Source organism: Rhinoderma darwinii (genome assembly GCF_050947455.1).
Source record: "Rhinoderma darwinii isolate aRhiDar2 chromosome 5 unlocalized genomic scaffold, aRhiDar2.hap1 SUPER_5_unloc_7, whole genome shotgun sequence".
Classification (NCBI taxonomy): domain Eukaryota; kingdom Metazoa; phylum Chordata; class Amphibia; order Anura; family Rhinodermatidae; genus Rhinoderma; species Rhinoderma darwinii.
The window spans coordinates 667,139-693,204 of record NW_027461820.1 but is presented as its reverse complement, the minus strand read 5'-3'; the positions used below and the strand labels follow the sequence as shown (position 1 = coordinate 693,204).

Sequence of the window (26,066 nt, the reverse complement as noted above, 5' to 3'; positions counted from 1 at the left end):
CTCTTTAACTTACCTAAAAGGGAGGGCGGAGAGAAGACAAGGAAGGTGAATGAGGTGTTCCAATGTGAAATGCCGGAAACACAGAAACACAGACGACACACAACAAGAGGTGGCAATCTATTCATTAATTGCATTTAATCAATGAGCTCATTATCACTCATGCATTGTCCAACAGGTGTTGAAATAATGGGATTAAAAGGGGAGATCCCTTCAGAAAGACAGAAACAATAGCAAAGACAAAAAACACTTTTGGAATCTGCTTTTAGTCAACACATAAGGAAAGGGTGCACCGGTCCTGGAAATACTGCAATACCAGGTCAATGCGTGGAGTGGACAGAGCAAGCTCTATTTCCATCTCCCTGTTCTAAAAATCCATTTAATATATGGTCCCCAGATAGGGGACGTATCAGATATTAAACTGATAAGAACAGATACTACACTTGATCTTAGCCAAAAGGCCGAGAAGCGATAACCCGAACGGGCCGCGCGTTGCCCGAGCCTGCCCGATACTGCTGTTCAGCCCTTGCAGCGATTCAGCCTACTTCTAGGCAATTCCATGGGGCCCTGCAGGCTCACACACTCACAGCTACACGGGAGGTGAATAAAGGCCGGAGAGGAAGCCAGACAGGATTTGCTTCTTTTGCTTGCACCACAATGCAGTGCTGAAAGAGGAGGAATCTACATAAAAACGCCTTCCTGGCAACGGCCAAATGCCCTGCTGCCATGCAGATAAACACTGGCAGCGGCAGCAAGTGCATGCCCACAGCCACCCCTTGTTCCTTCACACCTTGTATCAGCTGTAATCCAGTCCAGTCCAGTGCTGCCTGCTGAGCAGCACTGACCAACACTGCCTGGGCCCAGGCTTTTATCTCTGAGGCCCCATTATGATGTCAGAAAGCTGGCTCTGGAATCCTGAGGGCTCCACTATGACACGTGCAAAGTTCCGTCTGAACTTTATATAAGACGGTGAGGCTCAGTCAGTCACTCAGTGTTGCCTGAGAGGGCAACACTGCAACAGCCGGCCGCCAGGCTGTCTTTTTTTTGCACAGCTAGTTGCCTCCAGGAGGCCACAAGAGGGAGACAAGGGACTGCAAAATGGAAAATAGGCATCCACCAACTTTACAGACAACTTCTCCTTGCTCCTACAACCTCCATCCTTGCACAGTTTGTTATTCTTCTAGGTAACATAGTAACAAATCCAAATTGCTGCTCTCTTTGTAGGCAAGCAAGGCTTTGTTGCAACTGCAATTCTTACTTCTTCTTGAAATGTAGGGACGACAGTACATTCCATCACATCCATCTAGTGTACACAGGTAGGTCCATTGTGGCGGGCAGGCGAGCGGGCGGGCTGCTTTATTGGCTGTTTGCTGTTCCCCTACTCCACTCCACTATTTGACTGTTGTGCTGCATCAATCAATCAATCAATCAATCAATCAATCAATCAGTGGCTGGCTCAGGTGCAGCTCTTTAACTTACCTAAAAGGGAGGGCGGAGAGAAGACAAGGAAGGTGAATGAGGTGTTCCAATGTGAAATGCCGGAAACACAGAAACACAGACGACACACAACAAGAGGTGGCAATCTATTCATTAATTGCATTTAATCAATGAGCTCATTATCACTCATGCATTGTCCAACAGGTGTTGAAATAATGGGATTAAAAGGGGAGATCCCTTCAGAAAGACAGAAACAATAGCAAAGACAAAAAACACTTTTGGAATCTGCTTTTAGTCAACACATAAGGAAAGGGTGCACCGGTCCTGGAAATACTGCAATACCAGGTCAATGCGTGGAGTGGACAGAGCAAGCTCTATTTCCATCTCCCTGTTCTAAAAATCCATTTAATATATGGTCCCCAGATAGGGGACGTATCAGATATTAAACTGATAAGAACAGATACTGCACTTGATCTTAGCCAAAAGGCCGAGAAGCGATAACCCGAACGGGCCGCGCGTTGCCCGAGCCTGCCCGATACTGCTGTTCAGCCCTTGCAGCGATTCAGCCTACTTCTAGGCAATTCCATGGGGCCCTGCAGGCTCACACACTCACAGCTACACGGGAGGTGAATAAAGGCCGGAGAGGAAGCCAGACAGGATTTGCTTCTTTTGCTTGCACCACAATGCAGTGCTGAAAGAGGAGGAATCTACATAAAAACGCCTTCCTGGCAACGCCCAAATGCCCTGCTGCCATGCAGATAAACACTGGCAGCGGCAGCAAGTGCATGCCCACAGCCACCCCTTGTTCCTTCACACCTTGTATCAGCTGTAATCCAGTCCAGTCCAGTGCTGCCTGCTGAGCAGCACTGACCAACACTGCCTGGGCCCAGGCTTTTATCTCTGAGGCCCCATTATGATGTCAGAAAGCTGGCTCTGGAATCCTGAGGGCTCCACTATGACACGTGCAAAGTTCCGTCTGAACTTTATATAAGACGGTGAGGCTCAGTCAGTCACTCAGTGTTGCCTGAGAGGGCAACACTGCAACAGCCGGCCGCCAGGCTGTCTTTTTTTTGCACAGCTAGTTGCCTCCAGGAGGCCACAAGAGGGAGACAAGGGACTGCAAAATGGAAAATAGGCATCCACCAACTTTACAGACAACTTCTCCTTGCTCCTACAACCTCCATCCTTGCACAGTTTGTTATTCTTCTAGGTAACATAGTAACAAATCCAAATTGCTGCTCTCTTTGTAGGCAAGCAAGGCTTTGTTGCAACTGCAATTCTTACTTCTTCTTGAAATGTAGGGACGACAGTACATTCCATCACATCCATCTAGTGTACACAGGTAGGTCCATTGTGGCGGGCAGGCGAGCGGGCGGGCTGCTTTATTGGCTGTTTGCTGTTCCCCTACTCCACTCCACTATTTGACTGTTGTGCTGCATCAATCAATCAATCAATCAATCAATCAATCAATCAATCAATCAATCAATCAATCAGTGGCTGGCTCAGGTGCAGCTCTTTAACTTACCTAAAAGGGAGGGCGGAGAGAAGACAAGGAAGGTGAATGAGGTGTTCCAATGTGAAATGCCGGAAACACAGATACACAGACGACACACAACAAGAGGTGGCAATCTATTCATTAATTGCATTTAATCAATGAGCTCATTATCACTCATGCATTGTCCAACAGGTGTTGAAATAATGGGATTAAAAGGGGAGATCCCTTCAGAAAGACAGAAACAATAGCAAAGACAAAAAACACTTTTGGAATCTGCTTTTAGTCAACACATAAGGAAAGGGTGCACCGGTCCTGGAAATACTGCAATACCAGGTCAATGCGTGGAGTGGACAGAGCAAGCTCTATTTCCATCTCCCTGTTCTAAAAATCCATTTAATATATGGTCCCCAGATAGGGGACGTATCAGATATTAAACTGATAAGAACAGATACTACACTTGATCTTAGCCAAAAGGCCGAGAAGCGATAACCCGAACGGGCCGCGCGTTGCCCGAGCCTGCCCGATACTGCTGTTCAGCCCTTGCAGCGATTCAGCCTACTTCTAGGCAATTCCATGGGGCCCTGCAGGCTCACACACTCACAGCTACACGGGAGGTGAATAAAGGCCGGAGAGGAAGCCAGACAGGATTTGCTTCTTTTGCTTGCACCACAATGCAGTGCTGAAAGAGGAGGAATCTACATAAAAACGCCTTCCTGGCAACGGCCAAATGCCCTGCTGCCATGCAGATAAACACTGGCAGCGGCAGCAAGTGCATGCCCACAGCCACCCCTTGTTCCTTCACACCTTGTATCAGCTGTAATCCAGTCCAGTCCAGTGCTGCCTGCTGAGCAGCACTGACCAACACTGCCTGGGCCCAGGCTTTTATCTCTGAGGCCCCATTATGATGTCAGAAAGCTGGCTCTGGAATCCTGAGGGCTCCACTATGACACGTGCAAAGTTCCGTCTGAACTTTATATAAGACGGTGAGGCTCAGTCAGTCACTCAGTGTTGCCTGAGAGGGCAACACTGCAACAGCCGGCCGCCAGGCTGTCTTTTTTTTGCACAGCTAGTTGCCTCCAGGAGGCCACAAGAGGGAGACAAGGGACTGCAAAATGGAAAATAGGCATCCACCAACTTTACAGACAACTTCTCCTTGCTCCTACAACCTCCATCCTTGCACAGTTTGTTATTCTTCTAGGTAACATAGTAACAAATCCAAATTGCTGCTCTCTTTGTAGGCAAGCAAGGCTTTGTTGCAACTGCAATTCTTACTTCTTCTTGAAATGTAGGGACGACAGTACATTCCATCACATCCATCTAGTGTACACAGGTAGGTCCATTGTGGCGGGCAGGCGAGCGGGCGGGCTGCTTTATTGGCTGTTTGCTGTTCCCCTACTCCACTCCACTATTTGACTGTTGTGCTGCATCAATCAATCAATCAATCAATCAATCAATCAATCAATCAATCAATCAATCAATCAGTGGCTGGCTCAGGTGCAGCTCTTTAACTTACCTAAAAGGGAGGGCGGAGAGAAGACAAGGAAGGTGAATGAGGTGTTCCAATGTGAAATGCCGGAAACACAGAAACACAGACGACACACAACAAGAGGTGGCAATCTATTCATTAATTGCATTTAATCAATGAGCTCATTATCACTCATGCATTGTCCAACAGGTGTTGAAATAATGGGATTAAAAGGGGAGATCCCTTCAGAAAGACAGAAACAATAGCAAAGACAAAAAACACTTTTGGAATCTGCTTTTAGTCAACACATAAGGAAAGGGTGCACCGGTCCTGGAAATACTGCAATACCAGGTCAATGCGTGGAGTGGACAGAGCAAGCTCTATTTCCATCTCCCTGTTCTAAAAATCCATTTAATATATGGTCCCCAGATAGGGGACGTATCAGATATTAAACTGATAAGAACAGATACTGCACTTGATCTTAGCCAAAAGGCCGAGAAGCGATAACCCGAATGGGCCGCGCGTTGCCCGAGCCTGCCCGATACTGCTGTTCAGCCCTTGCAGCGATTCAGCCTACTTCTAGGCAATTCCATGGGGCCCTGCAGGCTCACACACTCACAGCTACACGGGAGGTGAATAAAGGCCGGAGAGGAAGCCAGACAGGATTTGCTTCTTTTGCTTGCACCACAATGCAGTGCTGAAAGAGGAGGAATCTACATAAAAACGCCTTCCTGGCAACGCCCAAATGCCCTGCTGCCATGCAGATAAACACTGGCAGCGGCAGCAAGTGCATGCCCACAGCCACCCCTTGTTCCTTCACACCTTGTATCAGCTGTAATCCAGTCCAGTCCAGTGCTGCCTGCTGAGCAGCACTGACCAACACTGCCTGGGCCCAGGCTTTTATCTCTGAGGCCCCATTATGATGTCAGAAAGCTGGCTCTGGAATCCTGAGGGCTCCACTATGACACGTGCAAAGTTCCGTCTGAACTTTATATAAGACGGTGAGGCTCAGTCAGTCACTCAGTGTTGCCTGAGAGGGCAACACTGCAACAGCCGGCCGCCAGGCTGTCTTTTGTTTGCACAGCTAGTTGCCTCCAGGAGGCCACAAGAGGGAGACAAGGGACTGCAAAATGGAAAATAGGCATCCACCAACTTTACAGACAACTTCTCCTTGCTCCTACAACCTCCATCCTTGCACAGTTTGTTATTCTTCTAGGTAACATAGTAACAAATCCAAATTGCTGCTCTCTTTGTAGGCAAGCAAGGCTTTGTTGCAACTGCAATTCTTACTTCTTCTTGAAATGTAGGGACGACAGTACATTCCATCACATCCATCTAGTGTACACAGGTAGGTCCATTGTGGCGGGCAGGCGAGCGGGCGGGCTGCTTTATTGGCTGTTTGCTGTTCCCCTACTCCACTCCACTATTTGACTGTTGTGCTGCATCAATCAATCAATCAATCAATCAATCAATCAATCAATCAATCAATCAATCAATCAATCAATCAGTGGCTGGCTCAGGTGCAGCTCTTTAACTTACCTAAAAGGGAGGGCGGAGAGAAGACAAGGAAGGTGAATGAGGTGTTCCAATGTGAAATGCCGGAAACACAGAAACACAGACGACACACAACAAGAGGTGGCAATCTATTCATTAATTGCATTTAATCAATGAGCTCATTATCACTCATGCATTGTCCAACAGGTGTTGAAATAATGGGATTAAAAGGGGAGATCCCTTCAGAAAGACAGAAACAATAGCAAAGACAAAAAACACTTTTGGAATCTGCTTTTAGTCAACACATAAGGAAAGGGTGCACCGGTCCTGGAAATACTGCAATACCAGGTCAATGCGTGGAGTGGACAGAGCAAGCTCTATTTCCATCTCCCTGTTCTAAAAATCCATTTAATATATGGTCCCCAGATAGGGGACGTATCAGATATTAAACTGATAAGAACAGATACTACACTTGATCTTAGCCAAAAGGCCGAGAAGCGATAACCCGAACGGGCCGCGCGTTGCCCGAGCCTGCCCGATACTGCTGTTCAGCCCTTGCAGCGATTCAGCCTACTTCTAGGCAATTCCATGGGGCCCTGCAGGCTCACACACTCACAGCTACACGGGAGGTGAATAAAGGCCGGAGAGGAAGCCAGACAGGATTTGCTTCTTTTGCTTGCACCACAATGCAGTGCTGAAAGAGGAGGAATCTACATAAAAACGCCTTCCTGGCAACGCCCAAATGCCCTGCTGCCATGCAGATAAACACTGGCAGCGGCAGCAAGTGCATGCCCACAGCCACCCCTTGTTCCTTCACACCTTGTATCAGCTGTAATCCAGTCCAGTCCAGTGCTGCCTGCTGAGCAGCACTGACCAACACTGCCTGGGCCCAGGCTTTTATCTCTGAGGCCCCATTATGATGTCAGAAAGCTGGCTCTGGAATCCTGAGGGCTCCACTATGACACGTGCAAAGTTCCGTCTGAACTTTATATAAGACGGTGAGGCTCAGTCAGTCACTCAGTGTTGCCTGAGAGGGCAACACTGCAACAGCCGGCCGCCAGGCTGTCTTTTTTTTGCACAGCTAGTTGCCTCCAGGAGGCCACAAGAGGGAGACAAGGGACTGCAAAATGGAAAATAGGCATCCACCAACTTTACAGACAACTTCTCCTTGCTCCTACAACCTCCATCCTTGCACAGTTTGTTATTCTTCTAGGTAACATAGTAACAAATCCAAATTGCTGCTCTCTTTGTAGGCAAGCAAGGCTTTGTTGCAACTGCAATTCTTACTTCTTCTTGAAATGTAGGGACGACAGTACATTCCATCACATCCATCTAGTGTACACAGGTAGGTCCATTGTGGCGGGCAGGCGAGCGGGCGGGCTGCTTTATTGGCTGTTTGCTGTTCCCCTACTCCACTCCACTATTTGACTGTTGTGCTGCATCAATCAATCAATCAATCAATCAATCAATCAATCAATCAATCAATCAATCAATCAGTGGCTGGCTCAGGTGCAGCTCTTTAACTTACCTAAAAGGGAGGGCGGAGAGAAGACAAGGAAGGTGAATGAGGTGTTCCAATGTGAAATGCCGGAAACACAGAAACACAGACGACACACAACAAGAGGTGGCAATCTATTCATTAATTGCATTTAATCAATGAGCTCATTATCACTCATGCATTGTCCAACAGGTGTTGAAATAATGGGATTAAAAGGGGAGATCCCTTCAGAAAGACAGAAACAATAGCAAAGACAAAAAACACTTTTGGAATCTGCTTTTAGTCAACACATAAGGAAAGGGTGCACCGGTCCTGGAAATACTGCAATACCAGGTCAATGCGTGGAGTGGACAGAGCAAGCTCTATTTCCATCTCCCTGTTCTAAAAATCCATTTAATATATGGTCCCCAGATAGGGGACGTATCAGATATTAAACTGATAAGAACAGATACTACACTTGATCTTAGCCAAAAGGCCGAGAAGCGATAACCCGAACGGGCCGCGCGTTGCCCGAGCCTGCCCGATACTGCTGTTCAGCCCTTGCAGCGATTCAGCCTACTTCTAGGCAATTCCATGGGGCCCTGCAGGCTCACACACTCACAGCTACACGGGAGGTGAATAAAGGCCGGAGAGGAAGCCAGACAGGATTTGCTTCTTTTGCTTGCACCACAATGCAGTGCTGAAAGAGGAGGAATCTACATAAAAACGCCTTCCTGGCAACGCCCAAATGCCCTGCTGCCATGCAGATAAACACTGGCAGCGGCAGCAAGTGCATGCCCACAGCCACCCCTTGTTCCTTCACACCTTGTATCAGCTGTAATCCAGTCCAGTCCAGTGCTGCCTGCTGAGCAGCACTGACCAACACTGCCTGGGCCCAGGCTTTTATCTCTGAGGCCCCATTATGATGTCAGAAAGCTGGCTCTGGAATCCTGAGGGCTCCACTATGACACGTGCAAAGTTCCGTCTGAACTTTATATAAGACGGTGAGGCTCAGTCAGTCACTCAGTGTTGCCTGAGAGGGCAACACTGCAACAGCCGGCCGCCAGGCTGTCTTTTTTTTGCACAGCTAGTTGCCTCCAGGAGGCCACAAGAGGGAGACAAGGGACTGCAAAATGGAAAATAGGCATCCACCAACTTTACAGACAACTTCTCCTTGCTCCTACAACCTCCATCCTTGCACAGTTTGTTATTCTTCTAGGTAACATAGTAACAAATCCAAATTGCTGCTCTCTTTGTAGGCAAGCAAGGCTTTGTTGCAACTGCAATTCTTACTTCTTCTTGAAATGTAGGGACGACAGTACATTCCATCACATCCATCTAGTGTACACAGGTAGGTCCATTGTGGCGGGCAGGCGAGCGGGCGGGCTGCTTTATTGGCTGTTTGCTGTTCCCCTACTCCACTCCACTATTTGACTGTTGTGCTGCATCAATCAATCAATCAATCAATCAATCAATCAATCAATCAATCAATCAATCAATCAATCAATCAGTGGCTGGCTCAGGTGCAGCTCTTTAACTTACCTAAAAGGGAGGGCGGAGAGAAGACAAGGAAGGTGAATGAGGTGTTCCAATGTGAAATGCCGGAAACACAGAAACACAGACGACACACAACAAGAGGTGGCAATCTATTCATTAATTGCATTTAATCAATGAGCTCATTATCACTCATGCATTGTCCAACAGGTGTTGAAATAATGGGATTAAAAGGGGAGATCCCTTCAGAAAGACAGAAACAATAGCAAAGACAAAAAACACTTTTGGAATCTGCTTTTAGTCAACACATAAGGAAAGGGTGCACCGGTCCTGGAAATACTGCAATACCAGGTCAATGCGTGGAGTGGACAGAGCAAGCTCTATTTCCATCTCCCTGTTCTAAAAATCCATTTAATATATGGTCCCCAGATAGGGGACGTATCAGATATTAAACTGATAAGAACAGATACTACACTTGATCTTAGCCAAAAGGCCGAGAAGCGATAACCCGAACGGGCCGCGCGTTGCCCGAGCCTGCCCGATACTGCTGTTCAGCCCTTGCAGCGATTCAGCCTACTTCTAGGCAATTCCATGGGGCCCTGCAGGCTCACACACTCACAGCTACACGGGAGGTGAATAAAGGCCGGAGAGGAAGCCAGACAGGATTTGCTTCTTTTGCTTGCACCACAATGCAGTGCTGAAAGAGGAGGAATCTACATAAAAACGCCTTCCTGGCAACGCCCAAATGCCCTGCTGCCATGCAGATAAACACTGGCAGCGGCAGCAAGTGCATGCCCACAGCCACCCCTTGTTCCTTCACACCTTGTATCAGCTGTAATCCAGTCCAGTCCAGTGCTGCCTGCTGAGCAGCACTGACCAACACTGCCTGGGCCCAGGCTTTTATCTCTGAGGCCCCATTATGATGTCAGAAAGCTGGCTCTGGAATCCTGAGGGCTCCACTATGACACGTGCAAAGTTCCGTCTGAACTTTATATAAGACGGTGAGGCTCAGTCAGTCACTCAGTGTTGCCTGAGAGGGCAACACTGCAACAGCCGGCCGCCAGGCTGTCTTTTTTTTGCACAGCTAGTTGCCTCCAGGAGGCCACAAGAGGGAGACAAGGGACTGCAAAATGGAAAATAGGCATCCACCAACTTTACAGACAACTTCTCCTTGCTCCTACAACCTCCATCCTTGCACAGTTTGTTATTCTTCTAGGTAACATAGTAACAAATCCAAATTGCTGCTCTCTTTGTAGGCAAGCAAGGCTTTGTTGCAACTGCAATTCTTACTTCTTCTTGAAATGTAGGGACGACAGTACATTCCATCACATCCATCTAGTGTACACAGGTAGGTCCATTGTGGCGGGCAGGCGAGCGGGCGGGCTGCTTTATTGGCTGTTTGCTGTTCCCCTACTCCACTCCACTATTTGACTGTTGTGCTGCATCAATCAATCAATCAATCAATCAATCAATCAATCAATCAATCAATCAGTGGCTGGCTCAGGTGCAGCTCTTTAACTTACCTAAAAGGGAGGGCGGAGAGAAGACAAGGAAGGTGAATGAGGTGTTCCAATGTGAAATGCCGGAAACACAGAAACACAGACGACACACAACAAGAGGTGGCAATTAGAGATGAGCGAACTTATCAAAAGTTCGGTTCGGCTAGTTCGCCGAATTTCACAAAAAAGTTCGGTTCGGACCGAACTAGTTCTGACCGAACCTGTCACTTACGTGCGCCGAGCATGCTACTGTCCAGGGTGCTGATAGAGTTAATGGGCTGCACTAACTCTTTCAGCAACCTTCACAGTACATGCTCGGCGCGCGGAAAATACCATTTAAATGTAATAAAAAAATAAAAATTATACGTTCGTACTTACTTTCCTCCTGTCCGGCCTCCAGCGATGACGTTTCATCCCTTTCGCCGCTGCAGCCAATCACAGGCTGTAGTGGCGGTCACGTACGTCAGGATGACGCTTCATCCCACGTGACCGCCTCTGCAGCCAATCACAGGCTGCAGCGGCGACATGAATGAAACGTCATCGCTGGAGGCCGGACAGGAGGAAAGTAAGTATGAACGTATTATTATTATTTTTTGGCATGTATGTATGTTGGCATGTATGTATGTATGTTGTATGTTGTCATGTATGTATGTATGTATATATGTGCATGTATGTTTGCATGTATGTATATATGTGCATGTGTGTATGTATATTTGCATGTATATATTTGCATGTATGTATGTATGTTTGCATGTATGTATGTTTGCATGAATGTATGTTTGTATGTATGTATGTATGTATGTATGTATGTTTGCATGAATGTATGTTTGCATGAATGTATGTTTGCATGTTGTCATGTATGTATGTATGTATGTATGTTGTCATGTATGTATGTATATCTGTGCATGTATGTTTGCATGTATGTTGGCATGTATGTATATATGTGCATGTTTGTATGTATATTTGCATGTATGTATGTATGTATGTTTGCATGTATGTATTTTTGCATGTATGTTGTCATGTATGTATGTATGTATGTTGTCATGTATGTATATATGTGCATGTGTGTATGTATATTTGTATGTATGTATGTTTGCATGTATGTTTGCATGAATGTATGTTTGCATGTATGTATGCATGTTTGTATGTATATTTGCATGTGTGTATATATATATATGTATGTATGTATGTTGTCATGTATGTATGTATGTATATATGTGCATGTATGTTGGCATGTATGTGCATGTGTGTATGTATGTATGTATATTTGCATGTATGTATGTTGTCATGTATGTATGTATATATGTGCATGTATGTTTGCATGTATGTTGGCATGTATGTATACATGTGCATGTTTGTATGTATATTTGCATGTATATATGTTTGCATGTGTGTATGTATGTTTGCATGTATGTATGTTTGCATGTATGTATGTTGTCATGTATGTTTGTATGTATGTTGTCATGTATGTATGTATATATGTGCATGTATGTATGTTTGCATGTTTTTATTTTTGCATGTATGTTTGCATGTATGTTTATATATATATATGTGCATGTATTTATGTTTGCATGTATATTTGTGCATGCTTGTATATATGTATTATGTATCTTTGCATGTTTGTTTGTATGTATGTTTTCATGTGTGTGTGTGTATGCATGTATGTATGATAGTTTGCATGTATATATGTGTGTATGTTTGCATGTATGTATATTTGCATGTATATATGTGCATGCTTGTATATATGTATGTATGTATGTTTGTATATATGTATGTATATTTGTATATATGTATGTATGTATGGCCATGTATGATACTGTCTGCTGGCGCCCTGTATCTAAGTCAACTTCACGGCAGGCTTCTATACATGGTATAACAGTCAGTATCACACATTAAACTGAATCTAAGCCTACGACATGTTTTATTTCATTATTTTATTTTTTTACAGGTTTGGTGTTTGGACTACGTCGGTTTCGAGGACTACTTCGATGACGGTTTTTTTTCTACAATAAAATGGTTAATGAGGGTTGTGTTGGGGGTGCTTTATTTCAATAAAATATTTTATCTATATCTTTGTCTTTTTCTTTTCAAATTTTATTATTACCACTTTAGTAATGGCCGCTGTCTGAGTGACAACATCCATTACTAATGCGAGGCTTAGTGTTAGCCGGTGCAGAGGCTAACACTAACCACCATTATTACCCCGGTACCCAAAACCACCAGGGGTGCCGGGAAGAGCCAGGTACGATCCAGTACCCGACCATCTGTTGTGATGGTCGGGCTCTGGGGCGGCCGCAGGCTGGTATTATGAGGCTGGGAAGGGCCAAAAACAGTGGACCTTCCCACCCTTGTAATGCTAGGCTGCTGCTGCTGCGTTGTATCTGGCTGGTTATAAAAGTGGGGGGGACCCCACGTCATTTTTTTAAATTATTTATTTATTTACATTTTTTTTTTTTAAAAAGACATGGGGTTCCACCCAATTTATCATAACCAGCCACATACAACACAGTGTTATTAGCCTGGGAATGGACAAAACCAGTGGCCCTTCCCACCCATGTAATGCCAGACTGCTGCGGCCTTGTATATGGCTGGTTATTAAAAATGTGGGGGACCCGTCTATTGCTAAATTTGTTAAATTCCAAAAAAAAAACGACGTGGGGGTCCCCCCCATTTTTATAACCAGCCCGATACAACACAGCAGCAGCAGCCTAGCATTACAAGGGTGGGAAGGTCCACTGATTTTGGCCCTTCCCAGCCTCATAATACCAGCCTACGGCCGCCCCAGTACCCGACCATCACAACAGATGGTCGGGTACTGGATCGTACCAAGCTCTTCCCGGCACCCCTGGTGGTGGTGGGTACCGGGGTAATAATGGGTGGTTAGTGCTAGCCTCTGCACCGGCTAACACTAAGTACCGCCTTAATAATGGACGCTGTCAATCAGCCAACTGCCATTATCTAGGCACTAATAAAGTTTGAAAAAAAAACACAAAGACAATTCTTTTTTATTGAAATAAGAAATCCCCAACAAAACCCTCGTTAACCATTTTATTAAAATTTGAAAAAACGCAGATCTACGCAGTAGTCCAACGAATCGTAGATGTAGTCCAATCGGTACATCAAAATCTGCAACAACATAAAAAAACAGTTATCAATGTGAACAATACCAATACTTCTACTCTCCTACACACATATATACACGCACACACAAACAAACAACCATACACAGACACACATATATACACAAACACAACAAGATATACACACACACATAAACAGACAAACACATATACACGAACTCACACATATCCAAACACACACACACACACACACACACACAGTTATACACACATACACGAACACATATACACAAACACATATACAAACAAAAACACACATACCCAAACACACATATACACAAACACATATACACAAACACACCCATATATACACACAAACACACACCCATATACACACATATACACATATACAAAAACACACACAAACATCTACACACAAACATATACACAAATACACCCATATATACACAAACATATACACAAAACACATATACACAAACACACCCATATATACACACACACATATAAAAACAAAAACAGACAAAGTCACATACCCAAACACACATATATACACAAACACACATACACAAACACGGTTTCTTTTAAATGCTGCTGGGGAACCCGCTCGATCCACTATATAAGGCTGCGCTACAGTGCAGCATTTAAAAGAAACAGGATCCTGACCTGTCCATAGAGTTTAAGGCAGCACAGAGTATTTCAGGAGATGAGCGTGCAGATTCAGTGCTGCTGCGAACTCTGCTCTTACCATTACGTAGCTCTCAGTCTGTTACCTCTCCTCCACTCCTGTCCTCCAGAACACCTTCACATGATTGGCAAGTCACCACGTAATGGTAAGAGCAGAGTTCACAGCAGCACAGAGTATTTCAGGAGATGAGCGTGCGGATCTTGTGCGGGGTGGTGACTTGCCAATCATGTGAAGGTGTTATTGAGGACAGGAGTGGAGGAGAGGTAACAGACTGAGCTACGTAATGGTAAGAGCAGAGTTCACAGCAGCACTGAATCTGCACGCTCCTCTCCTGAAATACTCTGTGCTGCTGTGAACTCTGTTCTTACCATTACGTAGCTCAGTCTGTTACATCTCCTCCACTCCTGTCCTCTATAACACGTTCACATGATTGGCAAGTCACCACCACGCACAAGATCCGCACGCTCATCTCCTGAAATACTCTGTGCTGCTGTGAACTCTGCTCTTACCATTACGTGGTGACTTGGCAATCATGTGAAGGTGTTCTTGAGGACAGGAGTGGAGGAGAGATAACAGACTGAGAGCTACGTAATGGTAAGAGCAGAGTTCACAACAGCACTGAATCTGCACGCTCATCTCCTGAAATACTCTGTGCTGCCTTAAACTCTGTGGACAGGTCAGGATCCTGTTTCTTTTAAATGCTGTACTGTAGCGTAGCCTTATATAGTGGATCGAGCGGGTTCCCTAGCAGCATTTAAAAGAAACAGGATCCTGACCTGTCCACAGAGTTTAAGGCAGCACAGAGTATTTCAGGAGATGAGCACGGGCAGCCGTTCGTTTTTCCGAGCCGTGCTCCCATCATGCACACGACCGTAAAAACACCCGTTATTGCGGGTCGTAATTACGACCCGCAATAACGGGCTCATAGACTTCTGTTACCCACGGGTACCTTTCCGTATTCTCACGGGAAGGTGCCCGTGCCGTTAAAAAAATAGAACATGTTCTATTTTTCTATTTTACGGGCCGTGCTGCTATAATTATAATGACAGCACGGTTCGCAAAAGCGGCCGGCTGCCCGTGGCCGGCCGGCCGTGCTCGTAGTTACGAGTCGTAATTACGAGCACGGCCCGTAAAATAAAAAAATAGAACATGTTCTATCTTTTTAACGGCACGGGCACCTTCCCGTGAGAAAACGGGAAGGTACCCGTGGCTAACAGAAGTCTATGGGCCCGCTATTTCGGGTCGTAATTACGACCCGTGATAACGGGTGTTTTTATGGTCGACTCGTGTGCATGAGGCCCCGTAATGACGGGTGGCTACATGTGTGCACCCATCATTACGGCAGCGTTGCTAGGTGACGTCAGTAAGGGTATGTGCACACACACTAATTACGTCCGTAATTGACGGACGTATTTCGGCCGCAAGTACCGGACCGAACACCCTGCAGGGAGCCGGGCTCCTAGCATCATATTTATGTACGATGCTAGGAGTCCCTGCCTCTCCGTGGAACTACTGTCCCGTACTGAAAACATGATTACAGTACGGGACAGTTGTCCTGCAGAGAGGCAGGGACTCCTAGCATCGTACATAAGTATGATGCTAGGAGCCCGGCTCCCTGCACTGTGTTCGGTCCGGTACTTGCGGCCGAAATACGTCCGTCATTTACGGACGTAATTAGTGTGTGTGCACATACACTAAATAGTCACTGTTCAGGGTGCTGAAAGAGTTAACTGATCGGCAGTAACTGTTTCAGTACCCTGGACAGTGACTACCGATCACAGTACCTGTAAAAAAAAAGACGTTCATACTTACCGAGAACTTTCTGCTTCCTCCAGTCCGGTCTCCTGGCCGTTGCCTTGGTGACGCGTCCCTCTCGACATCCGGCCCGACATTCCTTGATGACGATGCAGCCTTGTGAGCGCTGCAGCCAATCACAGGCTGCCGCGGCCTCTGCAGCCAATCACAGGCTGCAGAGGCCTCTGCAGCCAATCACAGGCTGCCGCGTCAGAAAAGGTCGGACTGGAGGAAGAAGAGGGACTCGTTAACAAGACAACGACCGGGTACGTATGAAATGCTTTTTATTTTATTTTTAATCAGCAGCCTCTTTTCTCTATCAGTGATTGATAGAGATAAGTGGCTGCCGATTTGTATAATGTTTTTGACCGGGTTCGGTCAAAACGGGTTCGGCCGAACCCGGTGAAGTTCGGATTCGCTGCGAACCGAACTTTACCGGAAGTTCGGACCGAAACCGGGTTCGGTTGTCCCGGTTCGCTCATCTCTAGTGGCAATCTATTCATTAATTGCATTTAATCAATGAGCTCATTATCACTCATGCATTGTCCAACAGGTGTTGAAATAATGGGATTAAAAGGGGAGATCCCTTCAGAAAGACAGAAACAATAGCAAAGACAAAAAACACTTTTGGAATCTGCTTTTAGTCAACACATAAGGAAAGGGTGCACCGGTCCTGGAAATACTGCAATACCAGGTCAATGCGTGGAGTGGACAGAGCAAGCTCTATTTCCATCTCCCTGTTCTAAAAATCCATTTAATATATGGTCCCCAGATAGGGGACGTATCAGATATTAAACTGATAAGAACAGATACTACACTTGATCTTAGCCAAAAGGCCGAGAAGCGATAACCCGAACGGGCCGCGCGTTGCCCGAGCCTGCCCGATACTGCTGTTCAGCCCTTGCAGCGATTCAGCCTACTTCTAGGCAATTCCATGGGGCCCTGCAGGCTCACACACTCACAGCTACACGGGAGGTGAATAAAGGCCGGAGAGGAAGCCAGACAGGATTTGCTTCTTTTGCTTGCACCACAATGCAGTGCTGAAAGAGGAGGAATCTACATAAAAACGCCTTCCTGGCAACGCCCAAATGCCCTGCTGCCATGCAGATAAACACTGGCAGCGGCAGCAAGTGCATGCCCACAGCCACCCCTTGTTCCTTCACACCTTGTATCAGCTGTAATCCAGTCCAGTCCAGTGCTGCCTGCTGAGCAGCACTGACCAACACTGCCTGGGCCCAGGCTTTTATCTCTGAGGCCCCATTATGATGTCAGAAAGCTGGCTCTGGAATCCTGAGGGCTCCACTATGACACGTGCAAAGTTCCGTCTGAACTTTATATAAGACGGTGAGGCTCAGTCAGTCACTCAGTGTTGCCTGAGAGGGCAACACTGCAACAGCCGGCCGCCAGGCTGTCTTTTTTTTGCACAGCTAGTTGCCTCCAGGAGGCCACAAGAGGGAGACAAGGGACTGCAAAATGGAAAATAGGCATCCACCAACTTTACAGACAACTTCTCCTTGCTCCTACAACCTCCATCCTTGCACAGTTTGTTATTCTTCTAGGTAACATAGTAACAAATCCAAATTGCTGCTCTCTTTGTAGGCAAGCAAGGCTTTGTTGCAACTGCAATTCTTACTTCTTCTTGAAATGTAGGGACGACAGTACATTCCATCACATCCATCTAGTGTACACAGGTAGGTCCATTGTGGCGGGCAGGCGAGCGGGCGGGCTGCTTTATTGGCTGTTTGCTGTTCCCCTACTCCACTCCACTATTTGACTGTTGTGCTGCATCAATCAATCAATCAATCAATCAATCAATCAATCAATCAATCAATCAATCAATCAATCAATCAGTGGCTGGCTCAGGTGCAGCTCTTTAACTTACCTAAAAGGGAGGGCGGAGAGAAGACAAGGAAGGTGAATGAGGTGTTCCAATGTGAAATGCCGGAAACACAGAAACACAGACGACACACAACAAGAGGTGGCAATCTATTCATTAATTGCATTTAATCAATGAGCTCATTATCACTCATGCATTGTCCAACAGGTGTTGAAATAATGGGATTAAAAGGGGAGATCCCTTCAGAAAGACAGAAACAATAGCAAAGACAAAAAACACTTTTGGAATCTGCTTTTAGTCAACACATAAGGAAAGGGTGCACCGGTCCTGGAAATACTGCAATACCAGGTCAATGCGTGGAGTGGACAGAGCAAGCTCTATTTCCATCTCCCTGTTCTAAAAATCCATTTAATATATGGTCCCCAGATAGGGGACGTATCAGATATTAAACTGATAAGAACAGATACTACACTTGATCTTAGCCAAAAGGCCGAGAAGCGATAACCCGAAAGGGCCGCGCGTTGCCCGAGCCTGCCCGATACTGCTGTTCAGCCCTTGCAGCGATTCAGCCTACTTCTAGGCAATTCCATGGGGCCCTGCAGGCTCACACACTCACAGCTACACGGGAGGTGAATAAAGGCCGGAGAGGAAGCCAGACAGGATTTGCTTCTTTTGCTTGCACCACAATGCAGTGCTGAAAGAGGAGGAATCTACATAAAAACGCCTTCCTGGCAACGCCCAAATGCCCTGCTGCCATGCAGATAAACACTGGCAGCGGCAGCAAGTGCATGCCCACAGCTACCCCTTGTTCCTTCACACCTTGTATCAGCTGTAATCCAGTCCAGTCCAGTGCTGCCTGCTGAGCAGCACTGACCAACACTGCCTGGGCCCAGGCTTTTATCTCTGAGGCCCCATTATGATGTCAGAAAGCTGGCTCTGGAATCCTGAGGGCTCCACTATGACACGTGCAAAGTTCCGTCTGAACTTTATATAAGACGGTGAGGCTCAGTCAGTCACTCAGTGTTGCCTGAGAGGGCAACACTGCAACAGCCGGCCGCCAGGCTGTCTTTTTTTTGCACAGCTAGTTGCCTCCAGGAGGCCACAAGAGGGAGACAAGGGACTGCAAAATGGAAAATAGGCATCCACCAACTTTACAGACAACTTCTCCTTGCTCCTACAACCTCCATCCTTGCACAGTTTGTTATTCTTCTAGGTAACATAGTAACAAATCCAAATTGCTGCTCTCTTTGTAGGCAAGCAAGGCTTTGTTGCAACTGCAATTCTTACTTCTTCTTGAAATGTAGGGACGACAGTACATTCCATCACATCCATCTAGTGTACACAGGTAGGTCCATTGTGGCGGGCAGGCGAGCGGGCGGGCTGCTTTATTGGCTGTTTGCTGTTCCCCTACTCCACTCCACTATTTGACTGTTGTGCTGCATCAATCAATCAATCAATCAATCAATCAATCAATCAATCAATCAATCAGTGGCTGGCTCAGGTGCAGCTCTTTAACTTACCTAAAAGGGAGGGCGGAGAGAAGACAAGGAAGGTGAATGAGGTGTTCCAATGTGAAATGCCGGAAACACAGAAACACAGACGACACACAACAAGAGGTGGCAATCTATTCATTAATTGCATTTAATCAATGAGCTCATTATCACTCATGCATTGTCCAACAGGTGTTGAAATAATGGGATTAAAAGGGGAGATCCCTTCAGAAAGACAGAAACAATAGCAAAGACAAAAAACACTTTTGGAATCTGCTTTTAGTCAACACATAAGGAAAGGGTGCACCGGTCCTGGAAATACTGCAATACCAGGTCAATGCGTGGAGTGGACAGAGCAAGCTCTATTTCCATCTCCCTGTTCTAAAAATCCATTTAATATATGGTCCCCAGATAGGGGACGTATCAGATATTAAACTGATAAGAACAGATACTACACTTGATCTTAGCCAAAAGGCCGAGAAGCGATAACCCGAACGGGCCGCGCGTTGCCCGAGCCTGCCCGATACTGCTGTTCAGCCCTTGCAGCGATTCAGCCTACTTCTAGGCAATTCCATGGGGCCCTGCAGGCTCACACACTCACAGCTACACGGGAGGTGAATAAAGGCCGGAGAGGAAGCCAGACAGGATTTGCTTCTTTTGCTTGCACCACAATGCAGTGCTGAAAGAGGAGGAATCTACATAAAAATGCCTTCCTGGCAACGCCCAAATGCCCTGCTGCCATGCAGATAAACACTGGCAGCGGCAGCAAGTGCATGCCCACAGCCACCCCTTGTTCCTTCACACCTTGTATCAGCTGTAATCCAGTCCAGTCCAGTGCTGCCTGCTGAGCAGCACTGACCAACACTGCCTGGGCCCAGGCTTTTATCTCTGAGGCCCCATTATGATGTCAGAAAGCTGGCTCTGGAATCCTGAGGGCTCCACTATGACACGTGCAAAGTTCCGTCTGAACTTTATATAAGACGGTGAGGCTCAGTCAGTCACTCAGTGTTGCCTGAGAGGGCAACACTGCAACAGCCGGCCGCCAGGCTGTCTTTTTTTTGCACAGCTAGTTGCCTCCAGGAGGCCACAAGAGGGAGACAAGGGACTGCAAAATGGAAAATAGGCATCCACCAACTTTACAGACAACTTCTCCTTGCTCCTACAACCTCCATCCTTGCACAGTTTGTTATTCTTCTAGGTAACATAGTAACAAATCCAAATTGCTGCTCTCTTTGTAGGCAAGCAAGGCTTTGTTGCAACTGCAATTCTTACTTCTTCTTGAAATGTAGGGACGACACTACATTCCATCACATCCATCTAGTGTACACAGGTAGGTCCATTGTGGCGGGCAGGCGAGCGGGCGGGCTGCTTTATTGGCTGTTTGCTGTTCCCCTACTCCACTCCACTATTTGACTGTTGTGCTGCATCAATCAATCAATCAATCAATCAATCAATCAATCAATCAATCAATCAGTGGCTGGCTCAGGTGCAGCTCTTTAACTTACCTAAAAGGGAGGGCGGAGAGAAGACAAGGAAGGTGAATGAGGTGTTCCAATGTGAAATGCCGGAAACACAGAAACACAGACGACACACAACAAGAGGTGGCAATCTATTCATTAATTGCATTTAATCAATGAGCTCATTATCACTCATGCATTGTCCAACAGGTGTTGAAATAATGGGATTAAAAGGGGAGATCCCTTCAGAAAGACAGAAACAATAGCAAAGACAAAAAACACTTTTGGAATCTGCTTTTAGTCAACACATAAGGAAAGGGTGCACCGGTCCTGGAAATACTGCAATACCAGGTCAATGCGTGGAGTGGACAGAGCAAGCTCTATTTCCATCTCCCTGTTCTAAAAATCCATTTAATATATGGTCCCCAGATAGGGGACGTATCAGATATTAAACTGATAAGAACAGATACTACACTTGATCTTAGCCAAAAGGCCGAGAAGCGATAACCCGAACGGGCCGCGCGTTGCCCGAGCCTGCCCGATACTGCTGTTCAGCCCTTGCAGCGATTCAGCCTACTTCTAGGCAATTCCATGGGGCCCTGCAGGCTCACACACTCACAGCTACACGGGAGGTGAATAAAGGCCGGAGAGGAAGCCAGACAGGATTTGCTTCTTTTGCTTGCACCACAATGCAGTGCTGAAAGAGGAGGAATCTACATAAAAACGCCTTCCTGGCAACGCCCAAATGCCCTGCTGCCATGCAGATAAACACTGGCAGCGGCAGCAAGTGCATGCCCACAGCCACCCCTTGTTCCTTCACACCTTGTATCAGCTGTAATCCAGTCCAGTCCAGTGCTGCCTGCTGAGCAGCACTGACCAACACTGCCTGGGCCCAGGCTTTTATCTCTGAGGCCCCATTATGATGTCAGAAAGCTGGCTCTGGAATCCTGAGGGCTCCACTATGACACGTGCAAAGTTCCGTCTGAACTTTATATAAGACGGTGAGGCTCAGTCAGTCACTCAGTGTTGCCTGAGAGGGCAACACTGCAACAGCCGGCCGCCAGGCTGTCTTTTTTTTGCACAGCTAGTTGCCTCCAGGAGGCCACAAGAGGGAGACAAGGGACTGCAAAATGGAAAATAGGCATCCACCAACTTTACAGACAACTTCTCCTTGCTCCTACAACCTCCATCCTTGCACAGTTTGTTATTCTTCTAGGTAACATAGTAACAAATCCAAATTGCTGCTCTCTTTGTAGGCAAGCAAGGCTTTGTTGCAACTGCAATTCTTACTTCTTCTTGAAATGTAGGGACGACAGTACATTCCATCACATCCATCTAGTGTACACAGGTAGGTCCATTGTGGCGGGCAGGCGAGCGGGCGGGCTGCTTTATTGGCTGTTTGCTGTTCCCCTACTCCACTCCACTATTTGACTGTTGTGCTGCATCAATCAATCAATCAATCAATCAATTAATCAATCAATCAATCAATCAGTGGCTGGCTCAGGTGCAGCTCTTTAACTTACCTAAAAGGGAGGGCGGAGAGAAGACAAGGAAGGTGAATGAGGTGTTCCAATGTGAAATGCCGGAAACACAGAAACACAGACGACACACAACAAGAGGTGGCAATCTATTCATTAATTGCATTTAATCAATGAGCTCATTATCACTCATGCATTGTCCAACAGGTGTTGAAATAATGGGATTAAAAGGGGAGATCCCTTCAGAAAGACAGAAACAATAGCAAAGACAAAAAACACTTTTGGAATCTGCTTTTAGTCAACACATAAGGAAAGGGTGCACCGGTCCTGGAAATACTGCAATACCAGGTCAATGCGTGGAGTGGACAGAGCAAGCTCTATTTCCATCTCCCTGTTCTAAAAATCCATTTAATATATGGTCCCCAGATAGGGGACGTATCAGATATTAAACTGATAAGAACAGATACTACACTTGATCTTAGCCAAAAGGCCGAGAAGCGATAACCCGAACGGGCCGCGCGTTGCCCGAGCCTGCCCGATACTGCTGTTCAGCCCTTGCAGCGATTCAGCCTACTTCTAGGCAATTCCATGGGGCCCTGCAGGCTCACACACTCACAGCTACACGGGAGGTGAATAAAGGCCGGAGAGGAAGCCAGACAGGATTTGCTTCTTTTGCTTGCACCACAATGCAGTGCTGAAAGAGGAGGAATCTACATAAAAACGCCTTCCTGGCAACGCCCAAATGCCCTGCTGCCATGCAGATAAACACTGGCAGCGGCAGCAAGTGCATGCCCACAGCCACCCCTTGTTCCTTCACACCTTGTATCAGCTGTAATCCAGTCCAGTCCAGTGCTGCCTGCTGAGCAGCACTGACCAACACTGCCTGGGCCCAGGCTTTTATCTCTGAGGCCCCATTATGATGTCAGAAAGCTGGCTCTGGAATCCTGAGGGCTCCACTATGACACGTGCAAAGTTCCGTCTGAACTTTATATAAGACGGTGAGGCTCAGTCAGTCACTCAGTGTTGCCTGAGAGGGCAACACTGCAACAGCCGGCCGCCAGGCTGTCTTTTTTTTGCACAGCTAGTTGCCTCCAGGAAGCCACAAGAGGGAGACAAGGGACTGCAAAATGGAAAATAGGCATCCACCAACTTTACAGACAACTTCTCCTTGCTCCTACAACCTCCATCCTTGCACAGTTTGTTATTCTTCTAGGTAACATAGTAACAAATCCAAATTGCTGCTCTCTTTGTAGGCAAGCAAGGCTTTGTTGCAACTGCAATTCTTACTTCTTCTTGAAATGTAGGGACGACAGTACATTCCATCACATCCATCTAGTGTACACAGGTAGATCCATTGTGGCGGGCAGGCGAGCGGGCGGGCTGCTTTATTGGCTGTTTGCTGTTCCCCTACTCCACTCCACTATTTGACTGTTGTGCTGCATCAATCAATCAATCAATCAATCAATCAATCAATCAATCAGTGGCTGGCTCAGGTGCAGCTCTTTAACTTACCTAAAAGGGAGGGCGGAGAGAAGACAAGGAAGGTGAATGAGGTGTTCCAATGTGAAATGCCGGAAACACAGAAACACAGACGACACACAACAAGAGGTGGCAATCTATTCATTAATTGCATTTAATCAATGAGCTCATTATCACTCATGCATTGTCCAACAGGTGTTGAAATAATGGGATTAAAAGGGGAGATCCCTTCAGAAAGACAGAAACAATAGCAAAGACAAAAAACACTTTTGGAATCTGCTTTTAGTCAACACATAAGGAAAGGGTGCACCGGTCCTGGAAATACTGCAATACCAGGTCAATGCGTGGAGTGGACAGAGCAAGCTCTATTTCCATCTCCCTGTTCTAAAAATCCATTTAATATATGGTCCCCAGATAGGGGACGTATCAGATATTAAACTGATAAGAACAGATACTACACTTGATCTTAGCCAAAAGGCCGAGAAGCGATAACCCGAACGGGCCGCGCGTTGCCCGAGCCTGCCCGATACTGCTGTTCAGCCCTTGCAGCGATTCAGCCTACTTCTAGGCAATTCCATGGGGCCCTGCAGGCTCACACACTCACAGCTACACGGGAGGTGAATAAAGGCCGGAGAGGAAGCCAGACAGGATTTGCTTCTTTTGCTTGCACCACAATGCAGTGCTGAAAGAGGAGGAATCTACATAAAAACGCCTTCCTGGCAACGCCCAAATTCCCTGCTGCGCATGCCCACAGCCACCCCTTGTTCCTTCACACCTTGTATCAGCTGTAATCCAGTCCAGTCCAGTGCTGCCTGCTGAGCAGCACTGACCAACACTGCCTGGGCCCAGGCTTTTATCTCTGAGGCCCCATTATGATGTCAGAAAGCTGGCTCTGGAATCCTGAGGGCTCCACTATGACACGTGCAAAGTTCCGTCTGAACTTTATATAAGACGGTGAGGCTCAGTCAGTCACTCAGTGTTGCCTGAGAGGGCAACACTGCAACAGCCGGCCGCCAGGCTGTCTTTTTTTTGCACAGCTAGTTGCCTCCAGGAGGCCACAAGAGGGAGACAAGGGACTGCAAAATGGAAAATAGGCATCCACCAACTTTACAGACAACTTCTCCTTGCTCCTACAACCTCCATCCTTGCACAGTTTGTTATTCTTCTAGGTAACATAGTAACAAATCCAAATTGCTGCTCTCTTTGTAGGCAAGCAAGGCTTTGTTGCAACTGCAATTCTTACTTCTTCTTGAAATGTAGGGACGACAGTACATTCCATCACATCCATCTAGTGTACACAGGTAGGTCCATTGTGGCGGGCAGGCGAGCGGGCGGGCTGCTTTATTGGCTGTTTGCTGTTCCCCTACTCCACTCCACTATTTGACTGTTGTGCTGCAATCAATCAATCAATCAATCAATCAATCAATCAATCAATCAATCAATCAATCAATCAATCAGTGGCTGGCTCAGGTGCAGCTCTTTAACTTACCTAAAAGGGAGGGCGGAGAGAAGACAAGGAAGGTGAATGAGGTGTTCCAATGTGAAATGCCGGAAACACAGAAACACAGACGACACACAACAAGAGGTGGCAATCTATTCATTAATTGCATTTAATCAATGAGCTCATTATCACTCATGCATTGTCCAACAGGTGTTGAAATAATGGGATTAAAAGGGGAGATCCCTTCAGAAAGACAGAAACAATAGCAAAGACAAAAAACACTTTTGGAATCTGCTTTTAGTCAACACATAAGGAAAGGGTGCACCGGTCCTGGAAATACTGCAATACCAGGTCAATGCGTGGAGTGGACAGAGCAAGCTCTATTTCCATCTCCCTGTTCTAAAAATCCATTTAATATATGGTCCCCAGATAGGGGACGTATCAGATATTAAACTGATAAGAACAGATACTACACTTGATCTTAGCCAAAAGGCCGAGAAGCGATAACCCGAACGGGCCGCGCGTTGCCCGAGCCTGCCCGATACTGCTGTTCAGCCCTTGCAGCGATTCAGCCTACTTCTAGGCAATTCCATGGGGCCCTGCAGGCTCACACACTCACAGCTACACGGGAGGTGAATAAAGGCCGGAGAGGAAGCCAGACAGGATTTGCTTCTTTTGCTTGCACCACAATGCAGTGCTGAAAGAGGAGGAATCTACATAAAAACGCCTTCCTGGCAACGCCCAAATGCCCTGCTGCCATGCAGATAAACACTGGCAGCGGCAGCAAGTGCATGCCCACAGCCACCCCTTGTTCCTTCACACCTTGTATCAGCTGTAATCCAGTCCAGTCCAGTGCTGCCTGCTGAGCAGCACTGACCAACACTGCCTGGGCCCAGGCTTTTATCTCTGAGGCCCCATTATGATGTCAGAAAGCTGGCTCTGGAAT

At 46.6% G+C, this 26,066-nt stretch overlaps 14 non-coding genes across 14 annotated transcripts; all 14 read right to left on the bottom strand.

The window, feature by feature from the left end:
- Positions 1 to 279: 279 nt before the first annotated feature.
- On the bottom strand, positions 280 to 470 carry LOC142697054 (U2 spliceosomal RNA). Its single transcript, XR_012864885.1, has one exon. It is a non-coding gene; the product is annotated as a U2 spliceosomal RNA (small nuclear RNA).
- Positions 471 to 1,742: 1,272 nt separating this feature from the next.
- Positions 1,743 to 1,933, bottom strand: LOC142696585 (U2 spliceosomal RNA). Its single transcript, XR_012864467.1, has one exon. It is a non-coding gene; the product is annotated as a U2 spliceosomal RNA (small nuclear RNA).
- Positions 1,934 to 3,225: 1,292 nt separating this feature from the next.
- Positions 3,226 to 3,416, bottom strand: LOC142697053 (U2 spliceosomal RNA). The gene has a single exon (XR_012864884.1). It is a non-coding gene; the product is annotated as a U2 spliceosomal RNA (small nuclear RNA).
- A 1,292-nt stretch (positions 3,417 to 4,708) lies between these two features.
- Positions 4,709 to 4,899, bottom strand: LOC142696584 (U2 spliceosomal RNA). The gene has a single exon (XR_012864466.1). It is a non-coding gene; the product is annotated as a U2 spliceosomal RNA (small nuclear RNA).
- Positions 4,900 to 6,199: 1,300 nt separating this feature from the next.
- LOC142697051 (U2 spliceosomal RNA) lies at positions 6,200 to 6,390 on the bottom strand. Its single transcript, XR_012864883.1, has one exon. It is a non-coding gene; the product is annotated as a U2 spliceosomal RNA (small nuclear RNA).
- A 1,292-nt stretch (positions 6,391 to 7,682) lies between these two features.
- Positions 7,683 to 7,873, bottom strand: LOC142697050 (U2 spliceosomal RNA). Its single transcript, XR_012864882.1, has one exon. It is a non-coding gene; the product is annotated as a U2 spliceosomal RNA (small nuclear RNA).
- Positions 7,874 to 9,173: 1,300 nt separating this feature from the next.
- On the bottom strand, positions 9,174 to 9,364 carry LOC142697049 (U2 spliceosomal RNA). The gene has a single exon (XR_012864881.1). It is a non-coding gene; the product is annotated as a U2 spliceosomal RNA (small nuclear RNA).
- Positions 9,365 to 16,595: 7,231 nt separating this feature from the next.
- On the bottom strand, positions 16,596 to 16,786 carry LOC142697048 (U2 spliceosomal RNA). Its single transcript, XR_012864880.1, has one exon. It is a non-coding gene; the product is annotated as a U2 spliceosomal RNA (small nuclear RNA).
- A 1,300-nt stretch (positions 16,787 to 18,086) lies between these two features.
- LOC142697046 (U2 spliceosomal RNA) lies at positions 18,087 to 18,277 on the bottom strand. The gene has a single exon (XR_012864878.1). It is a non-coding gene; the product is annotated as a U2 spliceosomal RNA (small nuclear RNA).
- A 1,284-nt stretch (positions 18,278 to 19,561) lies between these two features.
- Positions 19,562 to 19,752, bottom strand: LOC142697045 (U2 spliceosomal RNA). The gene has a single exon (XR_012864877.1). It is a non-coding gene; the product is annotated as a U2 spliceosomal RNA (small nuclear RNA).
- A 1,284-nt stretch (positions 19,753 to 21,036) lies between these two features.
- On the bottom strand, positions 21,037 to 21,227 carry LOC142697044 (U2 spliceosomal RNA). The gene has a single exon (XR_012864876.1). It is a non-coding gene; the product is annotated as a U2 spliceosomal RNA (small nuclear RNA).
- Positions 21,228 to 22,511: 1,284 nt separating this feature from the next.
- LOC142697043 (U2 spliceosomal RNA) lies at positions 22,512 to 22,702 on the bottom strand. Its single transcript, XR_012864875.1, has one exon. It is a non-coding gene; the product is annotated as a U2 spliceosomal RNA (small nuclear RNA).
- A 1,276-nt stretch (positions 22,703 to 23,978) lies between these two features.
- On the bottom strand, positions 23,979 to 24,169 carry LOC142697042 (U2 spliceosomal RNA). Its single transcript, XR_012864874.1, has one exon. It is a non-coding gene; the product is annotated as a U2 spliceosomal RNA (small nuclear RNA).
- Positions 24,170 to 25,434: 1,265 nt separating this feature from the next.
- On the bottom strand, positions 25,435 to 25,625 carry LOC142697040 (U2 spliceosomal RNA). The gene has a single exon (XR_012864873.1). It is a non-coding gene; the product is annotated as a U2 spliceosomal RNA (small nuclear RNA).
- Between the last annotated feature and the right edge of the window lie 441 nt (positions 25,626 to 26,066).